Genomic DNA, 24908 nt, shown 5'->3' with positions numbered 1-24908 from the left:
ACCCAATGTTTCAGGGCTCTAACTAAGGAGGATCGACCGTACCCTTAGTCGTACAACCTGACTACCCTATCGTACGGGTGAGTAATCTCTCCAAGTGTTGTTCTCGGTGTACTGTAGCGGCAAGACGGCCGATGGTTTATCTATGGCGAGGTTTCAAGGGAGCCTAGGGGACTTCCGATATACCCAGAGGGTACGTGGAAGACAGTCCGTGCGCGGTTTTGTCTAATGCGCTACTACTCGAAGGGGTACCCACAGGGGTTACAAGGGAGTCTAACAGACGTGACCACCTCTTGTATTTCCTGCGTGCATGCCTCCCCAAATCTGTAGGTTTATGCGCTCAACGACAGATCCCGTGGTTTAAAGATGCCGGAACACGTCTCTAGCCAAAAAAAATTTTGCTAAGAAATGGAGATCCCACCGGCCCTGGAAAGTGCTCTGATACCACTTGTTATGCTCTTAACCTGCAAAACGATACCCAAATATAGAATATGCGAAGAGAAGATACCCAGAACACAGAACATCAATGATTTTATTATTCAGAGAGTAATGTTCACTTGCCTCTTCGAGGGGGCAACCTCCGATAGAGCAGAGCTCGATTACAAAATAAGACACGATGCTCCTCGTAGGGAGTCTCTATCCTTTATATATGACTCATACATGCAATACCACGGATCAATACCGTGGGTTTTATTAATACCATCTATCTAATACTATGGCCCATTTGCAACTAACTGTGGTCCCGTCATTAATTGCGGGTTAACCACTTACAGTTATTAATATGGGCTTTATTGACTCTTGACTATGACGTGATCCCATTACATAAATAAGGGGGTTAGGGTGGGACCCTAACAGCCCGAGACCTGATGAATGGACGATCGAGTTCTTTCTACATTTCTTTGATATCATGGGACAACATATACTGGATATTGTGGAGGAATCTAGGACTTCGGGTATGATCTCAAGTGCCATAAACTCTACCTTTCTGGCACTTATTCCCAAATCGTCTAATCCCAAAAAATTTGGTGATTTTCGACCCATATCCCTATGTAATATCCTTTATAAGACGATCTCTAAGTTGATAGTAGGTCGGATTAAAAAAAATAAAAAATTCCTCACACATTTCTAGAGAACAATTTGGCTTTTTGAGTGACAAGCTTATACATGATGTTATCACTTCAGCTCAGGAAGCTATACATACCATCCATACTCAGAAAAAAGAGGCCTTGGTCATGAAGATTGATCTCCACAAGGCATATGACTGTGTGGACTGGTCCTATATTCGCCTTTTGTTACATAAGATTGGGTTACAAACTCATAATGTTGCATGGATAATGGCATGTATCACTTCGACAAATTTTGTTGTCCTAATCAATGGATTGCCCTCTACATTTTTTTGTGCAAAAAGGGGCCTCAGGCAAGGATGCTCACTCTCACCTCTCATTTTCATTCTAGCTTTGGATGACCTCAGTTTAAAGATCAAGGAGGCAAAAGAAATGGGTTGTTTCCAGGGTATCAAGATCACTGGGAAGGTATGCATTACTCATCTGTTTTTTGTTGATGACATCCTGACTTTTGGCATTATTTCCAGATCCCAGTGGAGTGCCCTTCATCAGATTCTGGGAAGATTTGGTGATGCTTCAGGATTGATTACAAATGGAAGTAAGTCCACTTTATATTTTTCTAATGGGGACATGCAGGACATTGAATATATTGCGGCACTATTTGATGTACAAAAGGCTCCAATTCAGATGGGCTTCACTTACCTTGGCTTCTGACTCAAGCCCAATTGTTATTTCCCGAAGGATTGGATGTGGCTGGTGGACAAATATAAAAATAAATTGTTCTCCTGGACAAATCGCTTCCTCTCATTGGGAGGTAGATATATCCTCACTCTCGTTGTCTTACAACAACTGGTTGTCTATTGGGCACATTTGTATCAAATCCCGGTTTCCATACAAAACCGAATCCGTTCTATTTCTGCACAGTTCCTCTAGGCTGGGAATAGCTCGTGATTTAAATACCACCTTTGCAAATGGGATGCTTTGACGATTCCAAAGGACTAAGGGGGATGGGGCTTACTGGACCAGTGCATATTTGGGAAGGCACTACTTATCAAATCTCTGTGGCGTGCTATTTGGGGATGTGGGATTTGGAAGGAGATATTTAAACATAAATACTTGAGAGGTCGTGAACCAGAACAAGTTTACAGAGACATCAACATTCGTCTATCCAGAGGTTCTTTGATTTGGAGATCGTTCCAAAAAATCTGGGAATGTTGGCGAAATGGGTTGGTCTGGAGTTTTGGGAATGGCCACAAAATCATGATAGGCTTGAATCCGGTGATGGGAGTTACCACTGGAAATACTTTGGGAGAGCGGACTCTATCCATGATTCATCATGGAGGTTATTTCTACCTTTCACAAATTATACACAGGTGGGAGTCGGGATGCCCGGTTTGGAAAAATGTTGTGGATTTACATATGGCGGGTAGTTGTGCCATGGAATGGAGCACATACATCAATTTATTGAACAACATGGGGCCATGTTTTGACCGTGGGGGTGACAACCTTAGATGGTTCGGGAGGCTATCAAAAGGGGCTCCTATTGTGGCCGATACATACAGGTGGTTAATGACTCTATCTGAAACCCCTTTAGAAAGATCATGGTTTGCCAGGATTTGGAAATGGAAGATCCCCACAAAGATTATCCTATTTTCTTGGCTAGTTTGGAGAAACAAGATTCTCACTTGGGATAATCTATGGAAAAGGGGACATATGGGGCCGGGTATATGTATACTTTGCATGGCAGACTCTAAGACAACCACTCATTTGTTCTTTTGGTGTTCTTTCACTATCCGCATCTGGAACTTTTTTGCTGATGTTTTTAAGTTCACTTTCTAGAGGATTGGAAACTTTGAAGAGTTCATGATTGAATGGATGAAGGGTCAGTAGGAACAATGGACCCTCCCACTATTCATCATTTAGGAAATATGGAGAGCTCGAAACAGGTTCATATTTGAGGGACATAAAGTTGAATTCTCCTGGTTAATACATAAGGTTCTAACTTGGATGAAGGCCACCTCCATAGATACTATAAAGTCTTACGACTGATCCTATAGGATGAGGCCCGTGGAATGTACTCTCCCTGCTGGCTTCTTTGATGGTGTTTCCCAATTGGGAATCTGCGGGTGTGGTGCAGTGCTCCGCATTGACTGGACTACTGAATATCACTTGTGGTGGCATGGAGGCTCTGGATCCAACACCAAGGCGGAGGCTATGGCTTTATGGGGATTACTCTGGTTCACTACACAAAAAAACATTAACTCTCTAAATATATACATTGACTCCAAGGCATTGATCGACAACATCAAAGGGACTTGTGGTTTCTGCCCTCCCCTCCTTTTGGGATGGCTCGGGAGGATCAAGCACATCTTGAGATTGCTTATCACATACTACACTACACAAATCGGGAAGGCAACACAAAGGCTGATAGCCTCTCCAAGGTTTGCCTAAGCTGCGATTCTGGTAAAATACAGTACAAATATCTAGTTGAAAACAGGATCCTAGAGGAGGGTTGGCTTTGCCTACCTTGAGCACCATGTCTCCCCACATGCGGGTCTCTATATCGCCACAACTCTTTCTGATGCTTTCTATCTTTTTTACAATATGTTGCAAATTTTGTTTTTCCATAGTACTCAAATTATGCTTCGACTTTATGCTTAATTTTGGAAAATATCTAAGTTTTTATTACCTGACTGGATAGTCTTATATAAGTTTTGATAATACTCTGGAACTTTATAATCCAGCACATATTTGACTAGATGGATGATGTTATGAACCGCATATATGTACTATTTTTATTTATAATAGAAGCAACATTTTTTCTTCTGAAAAAAAAAAAAGTGAGCGCCATCATTGCAAAATAACATTGAAAGTGAGAACATTGTATTGATTTATCGCTGAGATGCCCCGTTCACAAAGTTGAACCTTGTGTTGAAACATAGGGAAAAACAATTATTTATCTTTAGAGTCTCGTGAATATGTTTTTAAAAGTTTTTCTTTGGCAGACGAATAGATTTTAATAAATGATATAATAGTCCATGTATATGAATTTTTTCACATATTTTTACAATCTCCCACTAAGTAACAATGTATATTAACAATTTTCTTTCATTAAAAGAATTTGACAATATATATTAGCAATTTGTTTCTATTAAAAGAGTTTGATTGTCATTATAACTAGCACAGATTCATTTTAAGTACTAATCTAATATGAGCCGAGAGGGATCAAATTTATTCAAGTGTAAATTTTTTTAGAGTGCAAAATACAATGTGTTATTTTTCATTGTTTAAATTGTATTTTTGAATGCTAAATAGAGTATATATAGGACCAAATAAAAAATTTAACCATAAAAACTTAATTTTTTTCTATATATAGATATATATAAAGTTGATATCGACATAAATTAGTTAACATAGACCTTCAAATAGTTTATTTAAATCTCTTGTTGAAATATTTTTGAAAAGTATAAGATTTAAACATTGATTCACACATTGTTTTTATCATATATTTTTTTAAATATAGCCACATCATTTTTCTATTTAGAACCTATTTTTTTATTTTTTATTTTAAAAAGGCACATACGAACGAACAAACTTACACATCCCCACATATTGGGTTGTAGAATGAGCCTCTCCGCTCAATTATAAACTGTCGTTAAAAAAAATTAGTTATATATAATATATATATAAATTGAATCAAATTCGTCATCAACTATTATAAATGTGCTCAAAGGAGAAGTGATACAAATAGTTAGGTCCGATGGTTTTTATTTTTCTATTCATATCTATAAAGTATTTACACAAACTTGCACCCACTTTAGTCCACTGGAGGCCTCTTTGACAAGGTGGTCTATTCACCAGTTGCACTGCCTTAGTGGTGCCCATTTAGAATATGTGAAGTTGAAAGAAATTTCAATAATGGTAAAGGTAAACATGTGAAGAACATTAGAATATCCACTTCCATGATTAAGATTAGAAGTGGATCCAATGGTATGATTTACTCTTACATTGAATAAGTGACCACGAGACCACATAATCACCATAAATGCTCCAAGCCAAATTCATGTCATGGGTGTGCAAGGAAATTAGATTTCAATAAATATGAAGATGCATATCACTTTTTCAAATGATTAAGAAACTAAAGGTGTTGTCAAAATGGATATCATTCTAAAATATGGGTGCCATTGTATTAAGGTCAAGGGTAAGAGTGAAAAAATGGAATTTGTTTTCAATTTGTTGGGAACAAATACAATTATAAATAATGTAGGTTTTAACCATGTATAATTAATTGTTGCAAACATTTTTTTTTTTCTCGGCAAAGACTAATATCTATTAACTTAAAATAAAAATATTTTTACAAGTAATTGAGGCCTCAGAAGATTCATGAGGCCTCTGTACACAACAAGTTCGCCTCAGAATGGAAGGATTCTGAGCATAGGTGCTACAAAAAACTACATAACAGAAGAACATGTCAGAGAAGGACCAGTAGATAAGAAGATTGTGCATGAGAGCATAGAAGCGAGTAGCCATTGCGAGTCTGACTGTAAAAACATTGCCCCTGCCCTGGAACTGAGCAAAAACTTCAAGCTGACGGAATTGAGCCATGTGTGTTATCAATGAAACCTGGAAACCATCATCTGCTTGACAGACAAAAAGCAAAATGAACCAGAACAGTGCCGCGTGGCCTTAGTCTTCCTTGCCCCCGCCAGAAGTCTTCTCTTCTGCTGGACGGTCACTAGCCAAACACAGAACTTCATTGTCGGCCTTATCGTCCTCAGGGATCGAAATTGGGCGATTAGAGTCATTCAGAGCTCCATCCCCCTCAGCAGGGAAATTTCCTACATGGGGCAGAGTAATTCTTGGGTTGTCAATATGGCCTGGCTGATCCACCAGAACTTTCTCCGGGCTACCCATGGTCAACTGCTGCTCGCTGCTCTGAGAGGGTTCCGGAGCGATACAGGCCAGAGGATGGATCTGGTTTTCTTCTTCGGAGAGAATTATGGTGATATGGGCAGAGATCAGAGGTCTATTGAGGTTGCTCTGGAATTTAAAATGGGTGGTCTGAAAAGCACTGTTTGGGATAGGCCTACGAACAGGGCTAGAGGGTTGCACATTCGCCTGAGATGGAGGGAGATTAGCAGGTGAGTGATCAGGGTTATCAGAGCTACTGGCAGTAGGCCGAGAGCCATCACCGTAATTCCCTCTGGGTCTCTTCCTGCCACCTTGGCGGACCATATTGAGGAGCAAAAGAAGGGCTACGGAAACAACAGAAACAACAGAGAGAGCAATTGAAAAACAAAATGCGTGAGCCAGAGAAGGATGAGTGAGCTGCTTACCCCTGAGACGTGCCTGAAACCTGCGAGGCGCGCCTCTGAGAAAGAGGACCCTCTTACTTCCCGGAGCTTTCGATGACCAGAACTCAGAGCCAGAATAATTGAAACACACCATGAGAGGGAAGAGCCGGGTGGTAATGAATATAACCATCCTTGCCATGCTTCGAACCAAGTAGACCATAAATGCGCAGACACCACCGTCTCCGTCGTAATGCTGATCATCCATTTTACTTAAGGTGAAGGTCTGGGGAGCCCCGCTGCTCTGCAACATGCAGTACGCGGTATTAACAGTTGGCATCAGAGCCATTTATGACAGCAGTATCACCCGCATCCAAGGGTTGCAAACATATTTTTAATCAAATAGATCTTATGCAATGGAAAGCATACACAACAACATAGCGATCTTTCCTAAAACCCCAAATTGAGAAAACCACCAAAAAAAATTTCAATATAATTTTTTATACAATACTACAATACAATATATATGTCCCACAATATCCATGAACCGTCAATCCATTTAGCCTCGATTAGAATACAACCATATTTTCTTAACTAAAACTACAAAACCATAGGAAAAACCACCATACAACACAAATCCACTTTTAATGAAAAAAGAGTGTGTCAAGAATTGCCAAAAATGAATGTAAAAAACCACCTATTTCTTTTTTTTTTTTTTTTTTTTTTTTTTTTGTGGGGGGGGGGGGGGGGTTGGCACTTCCATGAATCCTTGCACAGGGGGGTTTCCATCCCCCTATTGCGCCCGCCCCCCCCCCCACACACACACTTGACTCAATGTACAACATGTGCAAATAGTCATATAAAGAATATAATACATAGTGATGAGCCCCAATATTGCAACAAGAATGCTGCAACTCCCAAGGCTACCAACTTAAATTATCAACCTGGGGTTCGTACAAACTTAAGAGGTGTCAACACTATATGTGCAACATACAATGTGTCCTTATTTCATTGATCTGATGTAATGGAGTTAATGTCATGAAATCAAAGCCTAAACTAATTGCATAAATGGAAATGTTACTTTGAAAAGAAATTAATCCTAGGCAAGAACAACAATTTGTAATTGAAATCCTAAGAGTATGAATTCAAATAAATAGGCTTAATCTACTTTGTAAAACGGCATGTCCCAATTCATTTTTTCTTTCTCGATCACGGATTTAGAGCCTAGGGGTTATGGTTCAAGCCTAAAAGACAAAAACCAATATTTTGGATAAAATCTGGTCAAGTTTAGGAGTGCTACATGAGGTTGTTACAAGTAAAACAAAATTGCTACAAGAGGAGATAATTCATTGAATTACCAACTAAATAAAATTCAAATGGGATGGGACAAATTTTGTTATTAAGTAGGATGTCCTAGGACTCCATTCCAAGTGGAATCACTCCAAAATACCCCTATTAACACATGCTAAAAAATAGCAAAAAATTATTAATCTAGGAACTAGAAATTCAAGAACTAGTGAGCTAGTTAACCTATCAAATTCCTAGCCTAATCAAGTGCAAACACATTGGGGTAATTTTTTTATTAACTTGGATGTTTTTATGACCTAATACAACTAGAATCAACTCAATTGAAACTCATTAACGTGTTCTAAAAAATAGCAGAAAATTACTATTTTTTGATACAAGGGACTTCCAGAAATTCTAGATTTGTGAATTAGTAAACCAATCCAAGTAGCTCAATGATGAATATGACTTTTAAAAACTATTTTAAGGATGCATCATGATTGTGACTCTGTAAATAACCTACAAAAAAACTCACTTCAATAATTTAACCCAATGTTATAGTGAAAGAAGCAAATATACTAAATGCGGAAATAGGAAAAAAAAGAATAGGAGATGCTTGTGAATAAGAAGTTAAAAGAAGAAAGAAAAATTGTACAAAATTCTTTGAGGCTCCTGGGATGGCCAAGCTCAAGGATACTTGGAGTCTTATGAAGGAGAAAAAGCTTTAGAAGCTAAGAATGGCACCAAACTTCATCATTTGAATCAATCTAAATACATCCATGCTAGAAATGAAAGTGGAGCTGCAAAAATACAAGTTTTCTCCACAAGAAGACTAAGAAATACCTGCCTCTAGAGGAAAAATCAAATTGGTACTTATACAAAACGATGAGGAATAATTATCCTTGAAAGGAGGAAGTTTTCCTGATCCAAGTGGATATTCGTGGCCACCCACCTATTCTATTGGACTCCCACCATTGTTTCTTTCAATTTCCTTAATTATAGCACAATTTCAGTTTCCTTAATTGTAGCACATTTTACTATTTTTGGCAGTTTTTCAGGTCCTGAACTTTCGGAGTTGTTTTGACGCCCTAAACGAAAATTTTATGGGAAGACAAGCAAACATGATTCTTTAACTCATGTTTATAGTCGAAATTTTCATTTCCCATATAAATCTTTCTAACAAGGTATTGTGTGCATCAAACGGAGATCGTATGCCAAAGTTACGACCCCGAGAAGTTGATGTACCAATTTACCCAAACAGGGCTCATAGTTTTGGCACTTCATATCCTAGGGTTAGGTTTTTGGATGTTTAGGTTTTTCCATTGTTTCCAAATAATAAATATGCCTTCAAGCGTCATTGTAACACAGTTCAGAGGCATGTAGCCGACACATGTCTTCTCAGAGATAAGCTACCATTTCCTAGGCTAGTTTATTTCCATTTTGTATGTAAGCATATTTCAGTTCTTTGATATTAATTAAATGAATTTTTTTTTTTTCTGCATATTTGTGTTTAGTTTATATCTGTATTTCATTGCATTCCTGCATAAGTCTAGCTCATTTTCCCTCCAAAATCCCTCAAATAGTGGATCTAGTTCCCAATGCTAGGAATTTGCATTAAATGACAGGGAACACATTCCTAGATTTTCTCAACCACTGGAGATCCAAAATTTGTACAATAATTTCATAATATCCTATTGATTTATTATCCAAACTTGATCCTCCTCTAGTAGGGAGCAAGTCCCTAGATTATCTCCTCCTCCAAATCTTCAAAATCTGCCCAATGTTCTCACAATATTCTTCAAAAATAAATAATATTAAGCACATAATATGTAATCATTTCTAAAACTTCCTAAGAACATATTAAATCAAAAGAACATTATTAAGTGTAGAAGGAGAGGTTTAATATAGCCTTCAAGTGCCTAAGAAAGGTTAGATGGGTCTTAATTTGCATTTAATTTAGAGGCCTGTCACATAGCCAACATTCTTCCACTTGTTGCCTTCTTTGTATAGAATGGACCATTGGAGTGCATAATCATCAATACAGGGTAATAATTACCATTGCTTCTCTACACCAAGAGAACTTCTCAATGCTCACATATTTTTTTAATGAATTTGCAACATTCTTCAAAGTTTCCACCTTTTGCAGTAGTACCTTTTTGTCTTCAATCATATCTCTCACAATGTGATACTGAACATCAATATTCTTTGTCTTTGAATGATAAGTTGGATACTTCACCAGGACGATTGCACTTTGATTATCACAATCTATCCTCACAACTAGTTGTACCAACCCAATACTTGAACACAATCTATGTGACCATATTGCTTCCTTTCTTGTAGAGTAGCTACCATGTATCTAGCTTTTATAGTTGAGAGTGTCACTACGGATTGTATCTTGTGTTAGGATATTCCGACACATAGGAAATAGTTAAGTACAACTTGGTCTAGCGTAGAGTTAGGTATAGAGTTAGGTAAAGTGTGTTTCTTTACCGTTGTACATTTTGTAACCTACAATCCGACGGTCACGATATGTAGTGATCCAACGGTTCATTCTCTCCTTGGTATTACCAACACTTGATCCGTGACTTGACACCCGATTGGTCCATGAATTCTATTTAAAGCGCATGGAGGGTCATTTGTAGGGTAATCCGTGCATGAGAGAAGCTTATGTAAATTTTCATTCTTTGATTAATAAATTGCCTGAAGTGGCCGCGTTGGCTCATGCCGTGGACTGTTTCCCTCTTTGAGGGTTTTAACCACGTCAAAAATAATGGTGTATTGATTTGTGATCTGGTTGTGAGCAGTGTCCTTTTGGTGTTATTTCTGAGGAACTTACCCTGTAAATTCCTACATGGTATCAGAGCTATTTGAGGGCCGCGTCTGTTGGTGATCCAAATCTGAAGCCGGTAGAACTGCATCCGACTGCCGTTTCCCAGATCTGCTGTTTCTGACTGCTTTCGGGCCGAGAGGACTGCTCTGTTGTGTTCGGAGCATCTGTTCCAGTGAGGAACCCCTTTCGTTTCACGCGAAAAGGTTTCTGGTAGCCCTAGCTGCGTCATTTTTAAGATCTGGAGGTATACAGTGTTTATTTGCAGTTTACTGTTATTTTCTCTCTGCTTATTTCGGTTTCGGTTTATTTAGCTTTTTTTTAACCTGATCTATACCTTTCATTTCTGCGTATACTCTTTGCCCTGCGACTCTGTGCGATCTGGGCAAATCAGAAACAGAAAGGAAGGATTTTTCTCATGCGTATGCTCTTTTCCCTGCACCTTAGTGTGATCTCGGAAAATCAGAAACATTGAGAAAAATATTTAGTGTTTCGGCTAAAGCTAACTTTGAGCCGCAAGGTTCATTTTTTGAAAATATTTAGTTTTTTGGGTAAAGCTAACTTCGAGCCATAAGGTTCGTTTTCTTTGCATGTCCGTGTTGGGTTTTGTGTTTTTTGTTTTGTAGGGAAAAAGAGTTTTCTCAAAGCAAGCACGCAACCCAAGGCCCCCCCCCTCTCTCTCTCTCTCTCTCTCTCAAATTTTTTGTATAGATCAATTTGTTCAAAGCTATTTTAAGAGAGTAGAGGTCTTGGGTTCAAGTCTCCATTTTTTGGGGGCGGACTTTTTCATTTCCGCACATTCCCGCACTTCGTCGGCAACTTCAACAACTTTTTTTCAAAAAGCCATAACTTCTTCATCCGGAAGCCTTTTTCAGAGCCGTTTTTTTTAAACCAGCCTAATTTTTCGAGATCTATCCATTGGAACACTTACTTTCAACATCTTCAGCTTCAGTTTCTGTTGAAATGGAAAGTCAATACCAAGTTACCCTTGACAGCACCAACTACTTCCATTGGTTGTCCTACATGGAGGATTTACTTAGAAGTAAAGCTCTCTACCAAATAGCCACAGGCCAAGAAAAGAAACCGAAAGATGAAGACAAGGCTGCTAAATGGGAAAATAGACAAGATCAAGCACGTGGTTTGATAGGGATGTCTATTTCTCCAGATCTTAGATTCCATATTGCAGAACTTGAAACTCCTCATGAAGCAATGGAACAAATCAATAAAGTTTTTGGGATTAAAAATGAAATTAGAGCCCATCAACTTGAAAATGAGTTGCTTACATTGGACCCTAATAATTTTTCTTGCATTGAAGATTTCTTGTCTAAGTTCAAGACCCTTAGATATCTTTTGGAAGGTGTTAAGGTTAAGAAAGAAGATAGTAACCTTATTTATTCCATCCTTACTAAGTTGGGACCAGCCTACTCTGTATTTGTTTCCACCTTCCATTCTACAAGAGAAGCCTTCATTTCTCAAGGAAAAGACTACAAGCCCCCTTCCTTTGACTCTTTTTGTGATTCTTTAATAAGAGAACAAGAAAAACTCTTACACCTTGGTCTTCTTAATCTTGGAAACTCTTCCAAGAAAGCGTTAGCCGCCCAACAGCAACCAAATTCAAAGAATCCTAAGAAGTCATATCCTAAAAAGAATGGTCCTAAACTAAACAAGGGTCCTAAGCAAACTCAGCTTCAAAATGAAAGATCATTTCAGCAAAATGATAAGACCAATAAAAACAAATGGAAGAAGACTGACAGACATTGCAACTTTTGTAATCGAGATGGCCACTTAGAATAAAAATGCTTTAAAAACATGGAAGCCTTGGAAGAAGCAATGAAGAAGCATAACATCCATTTGGGGCAATCTTCAACTTCAACTTCATCTTCAGGAATGGCACTTTCTGCATGTGGTTGTCAAGCATCTCGGTCTGGCTATGCATTAAATGTATCTTCTTCTTCTCATTCTCATGAGTGGCTCATTGATTCTGGAGCTTCTTATCACATGGCCAAAAACAAAGCCATGTTTTCTTCTTTAAATGATTGTAACACCAAAAATATATATGTTGGTGATGATAGATCTCTTAATGTTGTAGGGACTGGAACTGTTCATCTAGACAATGGTCAGTTTAATGATGTATTATGTGTTCCAACCTTATCCTGCAACCTTCTATCTGTATATCAGATAACTCATTCAGGTGAAGGTAAAATCGTTGAATTTTCACCTCATGATGTTGTAATCAAGGACTTAAAAGATCCTAAACAGATTTTGGCTACTGGTATTGCTGATGATTCTACAAGGTTGTATAAGTTTCACAACTTTGGGTCATCAAATCTTCCCTCAGTATTTGTTGCTCATAACGATGAAGTGAGCAAACTTTGGCATGAGCGATTTGGTCACTTAAACTATCGCTCTCTTCAGCATCTATGTAAAGAAAATATGGTGACAGGTCTTCCTATGGTATCTTGCAGAGATGGTGTTTGTTCCGGATGTGTACTCGGAAAACATCATCGGGACAGTTTTGAAAAACGTGCCTCTTGGCACGCCTCAGCCCCTTTACAGCTTGTGCATAGTGATTTATGTGGTCCACTTCCAGTTGTGTCATTCTCTGGTTGCAAGTATTTCTTAACTTTCATTGATGATTTCTCCAGACGCACTTGGGTATACTTCTTAAAACTCAAGAGTGAAGTATTTAACACTTTTTTGGCCTTCAAGGCCTTTGTTGAAAAACAATCTGGACATCAAATTCTTAAGTTAAGATCTGATAATGGCGGATAATATGTTAAAAACACATTCATCAACTATTGCACTGAGAATGGAATTCAAATGCAACATACTGTTCCATATACTCCACAACAAAATGGTGTAGCTGAAAGGAAGAATCGCACCTTAAAGGAAATGGCTAATTGTATGCTACAATCTAAAGGACTTGGTCTTAGTTTTTGGGCAGAAGAAATTAACTGTGCAAATTACATAATAAATCACACTCCTACTAAGGCTTTAAAGAATATCACTCCAGAAGAAGCATGGAGCTCAATCAAACCAGATGTAAGTCACTTTCGTGTTTTTGGAAGTGAAGCGTGGGCCCATATTCCAGATGAAAAGCATAAAGCTTTAGAACCTAAGAGTGAAAAATGTACTTTTGTTGGATATTCTGAAGATGTCAAAGGCTATAGACTTATTCCATTTAAGTCCAAAAATGTTATCATTAGAAGAGATGTAAAATTTGATGAAAATATACTGCGAGCCTAGTCCGGCGGATGTGCCACCTCTCCCTATCTCTTCTACCTTTGAAAACATTTCTTCTTCAGATGATGAAAGTGAGGATGACAATCCTCCCCCACCATCTCAGGATCCTCCTTCAGCTCCTGAGCTTCCAAAATGGGTTCGTGCTACTCGAGATGCAGCAGGTGATCTTGCCGGTGATCCTACAGATCAGCGACGCACACGTTCTCAGTTCGAGAGAGCCTCTTCTTTACTGGCTCAAGCTCCAGTAAATTATGATCCTGACACCTTTGCAGAAGCTTCAGGCCATCCAGATTGGGAAGCAGCTATGAATGAAGAATATCATTCATTATTGGCAAATGATACATGGGATCTTGTTCCTTTACCAAAGGGACGAAAACTTGTTAGATGCAAATGGGTTTACAGAACCAAGTATGGACCAGATGGGAAAGTTGATAAACATAAAGCTCGTCTTGTTGCTAAGGGCTTTTCACAGGTTGAAGGCATTGACTACACTGAAACCTTCTCCCCTGTTGCCAAAATGAACTCTATCCGCCTTGTTCTTTCCCTTGCTGCCTCTTTCAAATGTGAAGTCCATCAGATGGATGTTAAATCTGCCTTCTTGCATGGGGACTTGCATGAAGAAATCTATATGGAACAACCCATTGGCTTCATACAAACAGACTCCAGCCTTGTTTGTCGACTTAAGAAATCCCTTTATGGTCTCAAGCAAGCTCCTCGGGCTTGGTATGCCAAAATGGATAGCTTTCTTTTAGAATCTGGCTTTTCTAGGTGTCATTCTGACAATACTGTCTACACCAAGAAAGTGGGCAACTCTCTTATCATCCTTGTTCTTTATGTTGATGATCTTATCCTTACTGGTAGTGATCCCAACCTTATAAACCATGTGAAGTCTAGCCTCAAAAGGAAATTTGAAATGACAGACTTAGGACACTTACACTATTTTCTCGGTCTTCAAGTCTTGCAATCCAAGGAGGGTATTTCCCTTTCCCAGTCCAAGTATGCTTGTGATATTCTACGTCATTTTCACATGGAAGACTGTAAGCCAGCCCCTTCTCCCTTTCAGTCTGGAGTCAAACTTTCAGTCACTTGTACTTCTCCTGAAGTTGATGCTACCTTATACCGTCAACTTGTAGGAAAAATTTTGTATCTAACCCATACTCGTCCTGACCTTTCCTTTGTTGTTGGCCTTGTTGCTCGGTTCATGCAAAACCCCCGTGAAAGTCATTGGAAAGCAGCTAAAAGAATACTTCGTTATGTTCGAGGTACAGTTCAATTTGGGATTCATTACAGTGCCATAACATCTCCTCTATTGGTTGGTTTCACTGATTCCGATTGGGCTGGTGACCCTGATGATCGGAAGTCTACTGCCGGTTATGTGTTCACTCTTGGTTCAAGACCTATTACATGGGCTTGCAAGAAACAGGGTGCCATTTCTCTTTCATCAGCAGAAGCAGAGTATCGTGGTGCCGTAGAAGCTAGTAAGGAAGCCTTGTGGCTTCGTCAGATCCTGTCAGAGTTTGGCTTTGAGCAGCAGCATCCGACTACACTTTGGTGTGATAATCAAAGTGCCATTCAGCTATGCAAAGATCCAGTCCAACATCAACGCAGCAAACACATTGAACTGCACATGCACTTCATCAGAAAGCTCATTCACGACCATGTTCTTGAAGTGCAATATTGTTCAACAGATGATCAAGTTGCAGACATCTTCACAAAGGCTCTCACAGAGGCGAAGTTCACTAAACTTCGATTTATGGTTGGAGTTCAGGAAGTTGTCACTAAGGGGGGATAGGCTCTAGTGCCTCCTTCCTTCTCCTATTGTGTCATATTTGTAAATCCTTCAATCCTATCCCAAGTTGTTCTTAAGGGGGGATGTTAGGATATTCCGACACATAGGAAATAGTTAAGTACAACTTGGTCTAGCGTAGAGTTAGGTAAAGTGTGTTTCTTTACTGTTGTACATTTTGTAACCTACAATCCGATGGTCATGATATGTAGTGATCCGACGGTTCATTCTCTCCTCGGTATTACCGACACTTGATCCGTGGCTTGACACCCGATTGGTCCATGAATTCTATTTAAAGCGCATGGAGGGTCATTTGTAGGGTAATCCGTGCATGAGAGAAGCTTATGTAAATTTTCATTCTTTGATTAATAAATTGCCTGAAGTGGCCGCGTTGGCTCAGGCCGTGGACTGTTTCCCTCTTTGAGGGTTTTAACCACTTCAAAAATACTGGTGTATTGATCTGTGATCTGGTTGTGAGCGGTGTCCTTTTGGTGTTCTTTCTGAGGAACTTACCCTGTAAATTCCTACATCTTGGTCATACAACTAATTTCTCCTTCAAATAGGTTAAACACATACCCACTTGTAGATCTTCTACAATCTAGATATCCAACCCAATCCCCATTAAAAATTCCATGTATGTCCAACACTATGTCTAATCAAGGTCTTCCTTGATAGAATAATCCATAACATGCCATGCAAAATACCCAAAAACCATATTTATTGCTTTCCAATGCTCCTTCCCTTGTTTTTACATATACCTATTTATCACCTCCATTGCATGTGCAATGTTTGATCTAGTATATACCATTGCATACATCAAAATTATAGCGGCACTGGCATATGGAACATGAAACATATCCTTTTCCTCTTCCTATGCCTTGGGACATTAATCTACAAATAAATATACACTTACATGAATAGGCACCATCACCAGTTTACATTCTTGCATATTAAATCTTTGCAATATTTTTATTTTGTAAATTGATTTGTATTACCTTAAAATATCAACTTAAATAATTCCTTCCATCATTGCTAAGCACATTACACAACAATTTATTTACTACCTTCCTGGTCCTAGATCCCATGATTGTTCATGTATTTTTCCATTTTTCCTTTTATTTTGCAGACATCAATCCATTTCGAGGATTTGTTAGGAACATATGTAAATAAGACAATGAAGACATTTCCTTGAGATAGTTCCATAGTCAAAGATTATGTCATGTTTATTGTTTCCTTGTCATTATCTGAGTGGTTTGATTTGTGGATACATTTGTGCCCAATCATTGATTCAGCAATAATTATAGTTTATTCTCTTTCCTTTTCAGTCGAAGGATGAGATTCCTCTATTGAGGGTTGAGATGACTCTACATATGGTTGGGTTGAGTTTGAAGGAGATGATTTGGTGATGGGTTTCTTCTATTGTTTTGAGTTGTCCTAATTCTGGGATGAAGTATTCTTGGATCCTTCCATTTCATTTATACCTTTCCATCCACGACTCTTTTTATTAGCATCTGTATGGGTGTAGGGACCTTGTTAAAAAGGGAAGGCATTATGAAGATGACCGAGAAGTTGACAAGTCCTACAACAACAAGCAGTGTTTTCATAGTTTATTGATTATGAATAAACCATACCCCTTCATTTGAGAAGGATTCTATCAAGAAACCATTTACTAAGTTCCACTTTGAAACATATGTAAATAAATGGGGCAATTCCCTTCACAAGTATTTCAATGTCTAAATTAATGAAGCAACCTAGTAAGTTACCCAAATCAACTAAGATATCTGGTTTTGTCAAGTGAATGGAAAGGTTAGGAAGCCTTATCTATATTGGGGTTACAAAAGCCATCATGGAATGAGTTAAAATTAGGAAACCATGGTTGAAAAGAGAGACTAGAAGAACCCCAAAACCAAGGTTCCTAATCAAAAGCCTTCTGCTAGTCCTCTATTGTTTTGAAGAATAGAACATAGAATCCTTTTGAGAAATAATGTTGCACTACATTTTGAGACCAGCTTTGGTGCACCTATTCTTGAAGAGTATATATTGATGACAAAAAACCATTAAACTAACAAATAATCGCATGTTGTTCATAATCTGCAGCCATGAAACTGAATACAAGGTTATCCACTTCAAGAGTCGGGGTTTTTGTTGCCTAATCCACAATAAATGTTGGCCCTGAGAGATCTTTAGGGTTCGCAGGTGAAATTCCTAGCTTTAGGACATCCTTAAAGGAATTGGGTTGTAGGAGGAGGACACACCCCAGTCTTTAGATCCACCTCTTAATCTTGATACTAGATAAATCGAGGCATCCATGGCTATGTCATACTCATTAAAAGATTTTAGATATTGAAGTTGCCTACTTCCATATAGGAGCTGAATATTTCCATTTGGGATTCCCACCCAATCTTGTATCTTGTCTATGGTGAGGCAACGAGATTTGTTTATTTGACCTACAAACAAAGGGAACCCTCTGATATTGGTCTCACAAATACCATAAAATTCTCCAGATTTGGGGAATTAACCTTATCTTGGAGGTATGAAGAACCTTGCAGTAGAAAAGGTTTCACCTATTTTTCTAGGTCTTGAGGTAGGATAACTTTCTTTAAACCCTGTAAATCTCTACAATATTGTCTTGATATGCTTACTTTGATTTAACTACAATTTCATATTTTTATGATCTCTTTTAATTTCCATGCCCAAAATAAAATTTGTAGCACCAAGATCCTTTATGCCAAATTTAGAGGACAAATTAGTTTTAACTTCTTGGATGATTTCCCTCTCATTTCCAATCAGCAAGATCATCCGCATGCAAGGCCAAATAAATAACATGTTCACCAACTAATTTAAAATACACACAATGATATAATTTGCTCCTTATGAATCCAAGTCCCAATGTCAATCCAATCTTTATACTTTCTCCTTTTGTAGGACTTCCTGTTTGATGACATCCTTGATTTCTATAAATACCACATCTCTACTAATCCAGGGGATCAAAAATATGCTCAAAAATCAAAGTGCTCAAATTCTCTCAAAACCAACACCAAACCATAGATCTTGTCATTCTAATTCCAATGATGCTTGAATCACGTCAATTTGGCATCGCATGAGGAAGTTACAACGTTATGAAGTTTTTGGAAAATAGTAAAATAATTAACTTGCAGGGTTTACTAGGAAGTGTTGGATGCCATGTGGAAGTCCGTACGCTGACATGGTGGTGACATCAGTAGGGTGATTGTGAAATACGGAGCCAATCAAGACGGGACACATGGCTCGATCGTACAGAGGCAGTTCGCATGATTTAATTGGTTCGTGGTGATTTATTTTGGGCCGATCACGGAGTGACACGTGGCCCAATCACAAGGTGCCATGTCGCACTACAGATGAGGCCAAAATTTGGTTAAGGACCAAATGAGCCTCCGTAAGGTTCGACCCCATGACCTCAAAATACACAACAGAACACCATACCACTAAGCCACGTGTTGATTCTTGTTAATACATAATAGGCAGGCTATTAATAAAGTATTGTGTTGGTGCCATTGGGGAGAAAGCCGGGCAAACGAGGTCGCCCAATCAACCCAGCCTCAAGTCATATGTTGTTACTTGACCATGTGAAAAGGTGGGAAGGGACAGGGCATGATTCCCTAGCCCCAGGTTCTGTTGACACTACATAACCAATGGCAGAAACTTCAGAGGAGCAGGCACGTGGCACCCTGCCCATGCCCAGCCCGCGGTTCCATTAACCATAACACGACTAGGAGCGAAGGTTGGTGTGACGTGTGGCCTCTGGCCCATGCCCAACGGTGATATTACTACCACTTGACTAAAGGTGGAGAAATAGGGGCACAAGGGTTGTAGGTTTTAACCCTGTACAGAAATTACCTACATACAAATTCTAAAAACAAAAAATAAACAATGGTGAGAGAATAACACATAAAACAAATATACACAAAGGTTTTCCATAGGATCCCAAAACCAGAACTACGAGATTAATTTTTCATTATGTTCCTTTCAATGTTACAATACATATATATATATATATATATATATATATATATATATATATATATATATATATATATATATATATATATATATATATATATATATATATATATATATATATATATATATATATATATATACATGTCGAAGCATCCATAAACCCCAATCCGTTAACCCTAGATTAGAACATAATCGTAGTTCCCTCGACTAGATCTACAAAATACCATGGACAAAAAAATCGTGCCGAAAACCATGTGCGAAATCCATGCACAAAACCATAGGTAGGTCCATTCACCTAATATAGGATCCAAAAAAAATTCACGGGGCGCTGCCCCAGACCCCGTACAGGGGGGCTACCGCCCCCTACTTGCCCCCCGGCAGTGCCCGGCGCAATGTATAGGAGGGGTTGTCACCCAGCACAACGTACAGGGGGGGTTGTCGCCCCCTGCACGTGGGCTAGTCATGGAAAGAATATAACACAACCCAAAAAGGGTGACATAACCATTCGACAAATTTCACCTCACATGGTGGATTTTGTGGGCCTATCCTACCACCTAGAATTGCGAAATTTTTGCCTTACAAGGTCACCAAAGAGGATTTTCATTGCCAGTTTTTACAAAGGGTCAAATTTGCAGAACAATTAGTAGAGAAATGGAGAAGGAGGCCTAATTTGGCCATTTGTCAGCTTTTTGAGCCTAAGAAGATCCTGTACATGGGTTTTTGGGTGTTTTGGACATAATGGAAGTGTTATTTTTGCAACTTGAGCATTGTATGTTGATGTAGTTTCACATTTGAGCATATAATTTAAAGCCAACATTGGAATCTGGACCCAGAGAAGTAGCCTAGGAGGGGTGAACTTCGTCAACAAATTGTATTTTTCTGATGTTGCTTGTTGTCTATTTTTCACTATTAAAATTTACAAAATTTAACTTAGTTTGTGTGCTTTTTCAATATCGATCCATTTCCCATAAGACATAAACTAGCTTCCAAAACTTTACATGAAACCTTCAATTTTAGTTTCAAGTCAGTTTGATAGCATAGCATGGTTGTTGTGAAGTTTTGATGGTTTTTGCAAGTGTTTTCTTGAATGATTTCAAGGTATAAATTGAGAAGAGGAGAAGGAGTGCATGAAGAACCATACAACACATATTTCACTAAATTTGGAAATATTTTATTACAAGGACAATGACTAGAATTGATATTTTTTGTTATTTTGAAATTCTAAATCCACCATTTATTTCCAAATTTAATGAAATATGTGTTATACCCTCAAATTGGTTCAAGGAGGTCACAAACTCCACAAAATCCACCAGTTATGGCACATCAAGAAGCATAGGATCTGATGTCTGAGGATGAGAGAGGTTTTAGAAAGGTTTTCTATGATATGCCTGAGATGGTGAAAATGTTTTACAATGAGAGGACAACAAGGTTGCAAGGAGAAATTTTTAATCATCCAAAAGGTAATGATGGTGATGGGAACAAGCCTCCACATCTACCTCCTCCTTCATCTCCATCTTCACGTCCATCCTCACCTCCTTCTTCACCTCCTTCATCTCATAGACCTACTCCTCCATCTCAAAAAGGACATGCAAGTCTCCTTTTATTAAGCATGATGTCAAGTTTGAATTACCTATGTACAATGGGGAAGTAAATGATGAAAAGTTGGATAACTGGGTTCATCAAATTGAAGTCTATTGTAGGATTCAAAAGATTGATGATTATGTCACAAAGATCCATCTTTCTTCTCTTCGCTTGGAAAGTGCAACCCTCATCTGGTGGGAGGACAGAACTAAAGAATATTTGAAGAAAAGCAGTAAAATTATATTTTCTTGAATGATTTTATAGTTGCATTAAGAAGGCAATTTTATCCATTAGATTATATGCAAAAAGTAATTATGGATTGGAAAAATTTTAGACAAGCTAAAGGTCAGAGTGTCCAAAGTTACACACAAGAATTTAGAAGAAGATTTTTAATCATGGGAGTTGATTTTTCTTCACAAGATACTCTCCTTAAATACATAGGTGGATTACGTAGTTATTTGAGGCATACTATACTTATGTTTAATCCCACCAGTCTAGATGAAGTATGTGTTCAAGAAACTCATTTATAATCAAGAGGCAAGAATTTTCCTCAAGAGACTAGCAAGAAACCTTCCAAATCTGGAGACAAAGTAAAGAGGAAGATTAAAGGCAAAGGAAAAAAGAATGCTACTATCAAGAAATAGGGGGATAAACTTACCTGTAAACATTGTTCAAAAGAAGGCCATGATGAAGACCACTGTTGGAAATTACATCTAGAAATGAGACCAAAGAAGTTAAATAACAAAGGGAAACAAAAGATTGTTGTTACAACTCAACAAGATCTAGGATCTTATTCAGGTGATGAAACCAAAATCAAAACCATGGGAATGAAAGGTATAGCTTCTAATGCAAGTACTAGTTCTTCTAGTAAGACTATAGAATCTCAAAACGATAAAGAAAGAAGTGAGATTTTCCATATCAAGGTCATTACAAAACATACAAAAGTTGATACATTATTTGATAGTGTATCCCAAGTCAATCTTATATCTAAAGAAATTATTAAGAAACTTAATCTGGAAACTAAAACTCATACTAAACCTTACCCTTTGGGTTGGGTATGTGATAATGCCAAATTACAAGTGACAAGAAAATGCAAATTCAAATTCACCATCACTACTAACTTCATAAATAAGGTAGAGATTGATGTTGTACCACTTGATATTTGTAGGATGTTTTTAGGGAGTCCTTACTTGTATGATTGAAAATACAAATTTTATCGTCATGAGAACAAATATCATCTTTTCAAATATGGAGTTGAGTATATTGTTAGAGCACATCGCAAGAAGATGAACTTATCTCTTGTTAGTGTTGGTTAGATGAAAAGACTTGTAAATGTTAGGAATAATTCAAGAGTTGCTTGACAAAGGGGTCATCAAGCCTAACACATCTCCTTGTGGGTCTCCTATTGTCTTGGTTCTGAAGAAAGATGGTACATGGAACATGTGTGTGAATTTCTGAGATTTGAATAAGATCACGGTAAAGAATTTCTATCCTCTTCCTTACATTGATAGTTTTTTAGATCAGATAAAGGAAGTTGCTTACTTTACTAAGTTAGATTTGAGAAGTGGTTATCATCATATAAGGATTTTTGAAGATGATATTTGGTAAATTTCTTTCAAGACAAAACAAGGTTTATTTTAATGTGTAGATATGTCATTTAGGCTTTCCAATGCACCTGCAACATTCATTAGAGTTATGAATGGTGTTGCAACCATTCCTTCATGATTTTGGCATAGTCTACTTAGATGATATTCTAATTTTCAGTAATACTCGTGAAGAGCATATCAAGCATTTGAAACAAGTTCTAGATGTCTTGAAAAAGGAAAATTTGTATTTGAAGATGTCTAAATGTGAATTTGGGAAAACCTCTTTGGTTTATTTGGGTCATATTGTAGAAGGGGGTGAATTGAAGATTGATCCCTCCAAAGTTGATGTTATTGTGAATTGTCCTAAACCGAACAATGTAACAGAAGTTAGGGGCTTTTTGGAGAAACCCAATATTGGAGAAAATTTATCGCTAACTTCTCACTCATTGCATCACCATTACATGCTTTGACAAGTGTGAAACAGGTATTTCAATGGGGAGGAAAGCAACATAAAGCCTTCGACACTTTGAAAGAGAAAATCAGTACAACACTAGTTTGAGCACTTCAAGATCTTAAGCAACAATTTGAAATTCAAACCGATGCAAGTGATTATGCTATGGGAGCAGCATGGTAAGCCAATATGATAACATTATGAAACTTTTACCAATGGAATAATTAACTATCCAACTTATCATAAAGAGTTGTATGCTTTAGTACAAAGTGTGAAGAAATGGAAGCATTATTTGATAGGTAAAGAAATGATTATCCATACTCACCATCAACCTTTATAATAGTTGCAATCGCAAACCAAGCTTCAATAAGCTAGACATTTTAGGTGGAGGGGACACCTACAATAATTTCATTTGGTAATCAGGTATAAGAAAGGTATATATAACAAAGTTGCAAATATGTTATCAGGGTCTATTGTTAATGCATTTGTTATTCTTAAGCATAACTCAATCATGCATGAAAGTTATGTTGCTCAAGATGATGAATTTAAATATTTTTATGCCACTTTCGTGTAAGAAAGACAATTTCTCAAGTTCAAAGGTATTGTTATTGGTCTTGCATGAATGAAATTGTTTCAATATATGTGAAAGGATGTTCCATGTGTGCTACTAGCAATTCAAGAAATAGGAAATTGGGTTTGTACACTCCACTTCCTATTCCTTCTCGTCCTTGGGAAAGTATTTCTATGGATTTTGTGGTGGGACTACCAGTGTCTAGGAAAGGTCATGATTATCTATATGTTGTTGTGTATTGTTTCAACAAATCGTCAGTGTTGATGCCATGTAAGAAATAGGTTATATCTAAACAAACGACCAAGATTTTCTTTCAAAATGTATGGCTTCACTTTGGGTTACCCACCACTATTATTTATGTTTGAGATTCTCAATTTGTTAGGAAGTTTTGGCTAATTTTATGGGAACTCATGGACACAAAGTTGAAGAAGACAACCGCATTTAAACGACAAACCGATGGCCAGACAGAAGTAGTGAACAAAATAGTAGTGCATCTCCTTTGAGTATATTGTGGTAAGCATCCTAAACTTTGGGATGAGAATTTGCATTGCATCCAGCCTGCCTAAAATCGTGACAAGCACTCACCTACACAAGTATATCCATTTGAAGTTTGTTTAGGTTATTTGCCAAAGTCTCCTTTGGACTTCAACTTTGGAAAAGATATTGTAGTATATGGACATAGTGATGTGGAAAAGTCCAATCATTTCATTGAACAAATTCAACTTGTGCATCAAAGGGTACAAGAACAACTAGAGAAAAGAAAAGAAAAGTACAAAGCAAGACATGACAAGCATCAAGTTGATCATGATTTCCAAGGGGGAGGCCATGTTTGGTTGTACATCAACAAGGAAAGACTACAAGGTGAAGTTAAAAATCTCAATCCAATCATATATGGTCCTTTAAAAATCTTGGAGAAGATTGGTAACAATGCTTTCAGTTTAGATTTTCCACCTTACATGTTAATTTATTCTATTGTGAATGTGGAAAACTTGAGATTGTATTAACCTCCAATGCTTGATGATTAAGAAGAGAGTGTTCATATACCATCTATAGAAGATTTTTCTCCTGAATATTTAAATGAGTTGCAAGAAGACTCAATTCTTAACAAGAGGATAAGGACTTCATGCAGAGGCAATGTGGAGTATCTTCGAGTGAGGATCAAAGGTACCAATCCAAGTAAATCAAGGTGGACTGAGATCATGAAAATGAGGGAGTTGTACCCTCACCT

Source organism: Pinus tabuliformis, chromosome 2_2 (genome assembly GCF_031772625.1).
Source record: "Pinus tabuliformis cultivar Carrire ecotype Pingquan chromosome 2_2, CPIR1, whole genome shotgun sequence".
In the NCBI taxonomy this organism is placed as follows: domain Eukaryota; kingdom Viridiplantae; phylum Streptophyta; class Pinopsida; order Pinales; family Pinaceae; genus Pinus; species Pinus tabuliformis.
The sequence above is the reverse complement of the archived record's forward strand: the minus strand, read 5'-3'. Positions refer to the sequence as shown.